The following is a 7,500-nucleotide window of genomic DNA, read 5'->3' as shown; positions in this document are numbered from 1 at the left end:
TTTTAACGAAACAATCTTTAAATGATCTGTTATCTCAGTATTCTTTTCTTCCTCTTCCACCTCTTTGCGTCTACATAAGATATCTTTTTTAGTTACTGCATTAGATAGTATCATTTCTCTTTCAACCTTTCCTATCACCTCTCTCTCTCTCTCTCTCTCTCTCTCTCTCTCTCTCTCTCTCTCTCTCTCTCTCTCTCTCTCTCTCTCTCTCTCTCTCTCTCTCTCTCTCTCTCTCTGTGTGTGTGTGTGTGTGTGCTCTCATGTTTTCCTTTCCTTGAACCGTAGTGTCCTCCAGTCTCTAGTTCGTAGACTCTGTACTGGTAGAATAGGCACACAGACAACCTCGTTAGACCCAGTAAGGCTGTTTCTGTCTGTTCTTGCCTCTCTATATTCCTTTGTATATTCCTTTGTATATTCCTCCTCCTCTTCCTCGTCTTCTTCCTCTTGCTCTACTCTCTTCCCACCTTCCACCTCTTTCTCCTCATCTTCAGAGAGTAGTGGCGGCTTAATTACAGTGTGAGATGGAAAACTAATTAAAATCGCGTTGTTTATCAGTGGATCGTGCAAAGATATGACAAAATAATTAGTTTTATTTGTGCGTGTAGTGTTTGAGAGAGAAAAAAAGTGTTATACTCTGAATACAAAGAGAGAGAAAAAGGAAAATGAAACAGCCAAGGATAATACGAAAAAAAATAAGAAGGTATAGCAAAATCAGATGAAGTAAATGGTATTAAAAGGATGTAAGAGAAATAGCAGAAGGAAGAGAAATTAATGCAAAATAACAACACTGGGGATGAATTGAATAAACACACACAAAAGTAAGGACACATAATAGCAACAGAGGATATCAAAAGGAAACAAGAAGAATAGAAGAAGAAACAGAAATAGATGCAAAATAACAACACTTAGAAAAAAAATAAGATAAAAGAAAAACATACAAAAAAAAAATACGGATACAGAATAGCAGTAGAGGATAATGAAAGGAAATAATAAGAATAGAAGAAGAAACAGAGATAAATACATAATAACAACACAAGAAAAAATAAGGTAAAGAGAAAAAAAAATAAACAGAGACAGAATAGCAACAGAGGATAATGAAAGCAAATAAAAAAAATAGAAGGAACTTGAATAAATGCATAACACACACAAAAAAAAAAAAAAAAAAAAAAAAAAGATAAGGTATAGAAAAAATAAAACCTACAGAATCACAGACACATAATAGCAGTAGGATATAAACCCCTTCAGTACTGGAACGCATTTTTCATCATGAATTAATGGTGTAATTAGACGATTTTACTTACATTAGGAAGGATTTATGGACGTCAAAAGATCAATGGGCAGAGTCTTCACTATTCTAATCCCCACATAAGTTTCTGAAGCTGTATAAAATCGCCAAATAAGCAGAATGAATATGAAAACGCGTCCTGGTACTGAAGGGGCTAAGAGGAAATAAGAAGAAATCATAGCAACATCAGAAATAAATACGTAGCAACAACGACCCTAAAAAAAAAGCGAGTCACAGCACGAATCTAAAATGCTGAGTCAGAATATTGGATGAACGCGTGAGTATTGATCCTTTCCTCCTTTCCTTTCTCATCTTCATTCATTCCCATTACTCCTACTCTCTTCCTCTCCTTTCTTCCTCTGACTGTGTTTTTCTCCTTTCTTCCTCTATTTTTTTTTCTTGATTTTCTTCTATTCAGAGTAAAAGGAAGGAAAAAAAGTTGACAGGAAGAGAAAGTTGTGCAGCAGATATTGGATTGAATGAAGTTTTATTTGATTTAATTTAGCTTCGTAATGAAAATATCAGCTGGTGCTCTAATCATCTTAATCCTTTTAACCCTTAATCTGTAAGTCTTAATCCTCTTCTTCTTTCCTTTCTCATCTTCATTTATTCATCATTACTCTTGCTCTCCTTTCTTTCTCTGTTTGTCTTTCGTTTATTCATTTTTCTTCGATTTTCTTCTATCCAGAGTTAGAAAAAGGGAAAAAAAAGTTGACAGGGAGAGAATTGAATGAAGTTTTCTCTTGCTTAATTTAGCTTCGTGGTAGAAAGCATGTGTCTTAATCCTCTTAATCCTCAATCCGTGTCTTAATTCTCATCTTTCCTTTTTCATCTTCTTTTTATTCATCATTACTCTTGTTCTCCTTTCTTCCTGTTTTTCTTTAGTATATCAATTATTTTTTTTTCCTATTTTCTTCTATTCAAAGTAAAAAAAAAAAAAAAAAAAAAAGTTGGCAGGGAGAGAAAGTTGTGAAGCAGATATTCAATTGAATGAAGTCTTATTTTATTTCATTTTTGCCTCGAAATGAACATATCAGCTGAGTGCTTCATTCCTTAATCCGTGTCTTAATCCTATTCTTTTATTTCTCATTTTCTATTCATCATTACTCTTGTTCTCCTTCCTGTTTTCTTTGGTATATCCAATTATTTTCTTTTTTCGATTTTCTTCTGTTCAGAGTAAAAAAAAAGAAAAAAGTTGGCAGGGAGAGAAAGTTGTATAGCAGATATTGAATTGAATGAAGTCTTGTCTTGTTTAATTTAGCTTTGTAATGAGAGTGAGAGTATCAGCTGGTGCTCCAAGTGGTAGAGAGAGTGAGTGTCAGTCTTTAATAAGTGTTTAATTAATATTACAAAGGTTCTGTTCATTATTTATCGTTTCCTTTGCCTTTCATATTGTTTCATTCGATTTTTGATTGTCTCATTTCCTTTTTCCTCTTTACACGTTTTTTTTTATCTTTTTTTATTTAAGTTTCTAAGCTCTACATTTTATACTATTCAATTTCAGTCTTTTTATTTATTTTTCTTATTCCCGCGAAGTCTTTTGATTTAATTCTATATCCCATTCAACACAATCTCCACTACTTCTATTCAAGTTTTATATGATTGCTATAAAATTTCAATCATTTTATTCACTTTTTTCTTCCCGCAAGGCCTTTTAATGTAGTTCTGCATCACACTCGACTCTCAGTTACCAGTTATTCCCCTCAGCGTCACGTGACCTTCGCATAGCACTGTGTGACGACAAGAACTGTTATTCATTCTGGTGAAACTAAGATGAATGATGAAGGATTGTTTTTCAGTCATTCAATTAGCCAGTCAATCAATCCGTTAGTCAATCAATCCATCAATCAATCAATCAATCAATCAATTAATCAAGAGAGAGAGAGAGAGAGAGAGAGAGAGAGAGAGAGAGAGAGAGTGTGTGTGTGTGTGTGTGTGTGTGTGTGTGTGTGTGTGTGTGTGTGTGTGCTTGTGAGCCAATCAAAATGAAAGTGATACAGTTGCTGCCTCTCCCAGTTTTGTGATTTTTTTCTTACCTTTTTTCAAGTGTCTAGAAAGGCGTAGGTCCTCCTTTCTAGGTTGTGAGAGGGAGACCAGCGCCTCGCCAGGAAGTGAATGCTGCTGACTAAAAGGAAAAAGAAATGTACTTATGATAGGTATAAGAATCTAAAGCATCAGAGTTATCGCATTTTCTAAGTCCATTTTCGTCGTTTTCTCTTGTGTGTTTCCAAATATTCCCTCATTATCTTTACATTATTCTCTTCTGTCTCTTTACTTTCACAACTACAGATCATATTCTCTTAATTTTTGTCGTTTTCTCTCGTGTGTTTTCAAATATTCCATCATCATCTTTACATTCTCCCTTCTGTCTCATTACTTTCATAACCACAGGTGATAAATATAACAATCTACAGAACCATAGGCATCACATATACTCTTTCCATTATTGTCATTTTCTCTCGTGTGTTTGAAAATATTCCTTCATCTTTACATTCTTCGTTTCTGTCTTACCACTTTATAACCAAAGATGATAAATATGACGATCTACAGCGCCAGAGTCATCACATATTCTCTTCATTTTCGTCATTTTCTCTCGTGTGTCTCCAAATATTCCCTCATCATCCTTGCACTCTTATCTCATTACTTTCATAACCACCTGCCACTTCCTTACCTTCTGTCTTCTTACATGTTACATTCTATAATAAGTTTTTTACACCTAAATCTTACAAATTATTTAGCTATAATTCTCAAGTCACTGCATCTGTTCTCTCACACCTGTCACCCGCGCACCTGTCCTTCCTGCCTTTTTTCGTGCACCTTTCCTCCTAGTGTTAGTCTTTTGGGTGTGTTTGTGTGTACGTGAGCTACTGTGAAGGTCGCTGTTTGTTTAGAACCCCGTGTGTGTAAGAGAGAGAGAGAGAGAGAGAGAGAGAGAGAGAGAGAGAGAGAGAGAGAGAGAGAGAGAGAGAGAGAGAGAGAGAGAGAGAGAGAGAGAGAGAGAGAGAGAGAGAGAGAGAGAGAGAGAGAGATGTGAACATGTGAAAAGAATGGGTTACGAGTATGAAGTCATTGTAGCAGTGATGGTGAAAGTGGCGGTAATGGTGAACGGTGAACAAGATTAGTGATAGAAGTAGCAGTGGTGAAGCTTCCTAACAGTGACGTGGGGGGGAGGGGGTGAAGGACGCGTGTGAGCAGCGGTGATGGTAAGAGTGACTGGAGGATGTTTGTAATGGTGAGAGAAAAATGTGATGAGATGTACGTAGAGTGAAGTGCAGCTTGACACACACACACACACACACACACACACACACACACACATACATACACTCACTCACACTCACACACTTTCATCTTTATTTTTAACCTGTTTTAAGTAGAACATTTTGCGGTGAATAACCTCAGTTTTACTTTTTTCCCTTCATTTATTTATTTATCTATTTATTTGTCTATTTTTTGTCCTTATTGCATCACTTAGTATACATAATAAGTTGCACGTAGCTTGCCTTTTATATTTAATCGTGTTTGACGTGTTTGTGAGTATATAAAGTACTATTATAGGATTTTTATTTTTTCTCACTTGTAGAAGAGGAAATTGCCAAGACAAGCAATAAGAAAGGAATAAGTGGTAAGAAAAAATGAGACTCCATTCTTTAAAGTGAAAAAAAAGTAGATAATTGAAAGATAAGTGTTTTAACATCTTATATAAGGATGTTTTTTTTATTTATCTTCTTCTGTTACATTCTTTATTCATGTTTGATGTACGTAAGATTTGTTATCTTATTAATTTCCACATCATACGTAAACATATATAAAAAAAAAAAAATACAGAAAAACCAGCTTTATGTAAACTCCCACGTTAATTTAACACATACAGTTATAAAAATAAACACGAGAGACATTACCAATATAAGGAAAAAAACTATACACACTCAGAAACATCCACAAAATCACTTATAAAACTCAAAACACACACATACAATTCGTGAGGTAGCGATAGGGCACAACCTTGGAAGCAGTGAAGTCTCCCCCAAACACGCACGCGTTTTCTGTGGTCACTTGTGGCGGCGACCTTAGCTATCTGGGGCCACGAAAGCCTCGTCACGATTACCAGATTGTATCGTCCTATATGAGGAGAAAGCTGGACCAGTTCCCCGCCTCCTAGGAAGGATAAGAAGCAAACATGAAGGAAAGACAGGAAGACAGGAAGACAGGAAATGCTAAAGGGTGAAGGAGAAAAGTTAAAACAGTGTAACTCATAAAAACGGGATGACATTGTGGGTGTTTTTTTTTTTTTTTTTTAATTACACTAAGTTGCCATTGTCGCTGAAGAAAGGACGAAGGAAGTGGAAGGCGGAAGAGCAGAGGAGAAAGGGAGGAACAAAGCAGGCAGTGTTACAGATTAGAGAGAAGGTGAAAGAAATAAAGAGTCACGAAAATAAAAGATTGAACTGAGCTTCCCGTGACCAAGAAAAGATATTATTGAGGTCACGTGTTTACAGAGTTTGACCTTGAACCCACCTCGCCACGCCCAGGCCACGCCCTCCCTCCCTCCCTCCCTTCCCTACCATTCCTTCCCTCCATTCCCTCCTCCCTCCCATGTTTTCTCTGTTACCCTTCCTCTACCTCCCTGCCTCCTATCCATTCCTTCCCTCCCTCTTCCCCTCCCTCTTATGTTTTCTCTACTACTCTCCCTCTACCTCCCTCCTTCTCTCCCATTCCTTCCCTCCATTCCCTCTTTCCTTCTCTCCCTCCTATGTTTTCTCTATTACTCTCCCTCTATCTCCATTCCTCCTATCCACTTCATTCTTCTCTATCTCCTTCTTTCCTCCTTCCTATCTTTTCCCTTCTTCTCTCCCTCCCTCCTGTCTTTTCTTTCCTTCGCTCCTCCTCCCTCTCATCTTTTCCCTTCTCCTCCTCCTCCTCCTCCTCCTCCTTCATCTCTCCCTTCCTCCCATCTTTTTCCCATCTTTTCTCCCTTCCATCCTACTTCTCCTTCCCTTTCTCTTCCTCCTCCTCTTCCTTTTCCTCCTCCATTAACCCTACCTTTCCTTCCTTTTCTCCCTCCCTCCATCTCTCCACCTTGAAACTGTCTCTCCATGTTTCTCTCCCTTTACTGACCAAGGGAGGTAAACACATTCTCCTTTTAAGGGAGGAGAGAAAAGAAGGATGATGAGAAGAGAAGGAAGAATGAAGGTAAAGAGAGTGAGGAATGAAGGGAAGAGGAAGGAATGAAAGAAGAGGGAAGTAAAGATGTAAAGACAGGAAAAGAAAAGGAAGAAGAGGGATAGGGAAGAAGACAGAAAGGATAAAGAAAAGGAAAAGGATAGATAAAGGAGATAAAAGGATGAAGAAAAAGGAAAATGATGGATAGGGAAGAAAATAGAAAGGATGAAGAAAGTAAGGGAAGAGGATAGATAGGGAAGGAAATAAAGAAGATGAAGAAAAGAAAGGAAGAGGATGGATAGGGAAGATGATGAAGGGAGGTGAGGAGGAAAGGGAGTGATGGATGAAGTAATTGGTGAGAAGGAAACGTAATTGGTTATGGAATTACTAAAGGAAAGTGAAAATACATGTGTTGATCATTTTGGAGGTTACATGGATTGGTGGACAGGTGGAGGAGGAGGAGGAGGAGGAGGAGGAGGAGGAGGAGGAGGAGGAGGAGGAGAAGAAGAAGAAGAAGAAGAAGAAGAAGAAGAAGAGGGAGCTGTCAGGGTGTAAAACAGAAGAGGGATAAAGATGGCTGAGTGATTAATTTTTTGCAGACACATTGATAAAAGAAAACGAGGAAGGTATATTTGGAGAGAGAGAGAGAGAGAGAGAGAGAGAGAGAGAGAGAGAGAGAGAGAGAGAGAGAGAGAGAGAGAGAGAGAGAGAGAGAGAGAGAGTAAAAATAAAATAACGGGCGCAGGTAAATAATACTGTTAGGAAACACAATAACAACGTCATGCACACACACACACACACACACACACACACACACACACACACACACACACAGAGAGAGAGAGAGAGAGAGAGAGAGAGAGAGAGAGAGAGAGAGAGAGAGAGAGAGAGAGAGAGAAAACGATAAGATAAAAGATTAAAAAGTTACGCTAAGAAAAGAAGACAATTAAAAACAGCAACAACAACAACAACAACAACAACAACAACAACAACCACCACCACCACCACCAACAACAACAACAACAACAACAACAACAACAGGTACAGGTGGG

The sequence above is a fragment of the Portunus trituberculatus genome, chromosome 28 (genome assembly GCF_017591435.1).
Source record: "Portunus trituberculatus isolate SZX2019 chromosome 28, ASM1759143v1, whole genome shotgun sequence".
In the NCBI taxonomy this organism is placed as follows: Eukaryota; Metazoa; Arthropoda; class Malacostraca; order Decapoda; family Portunidae; genus Portunus; species Portunus trituberculatus.
This window is presented reverse-complemented; position numbering follows the sequence as displayed.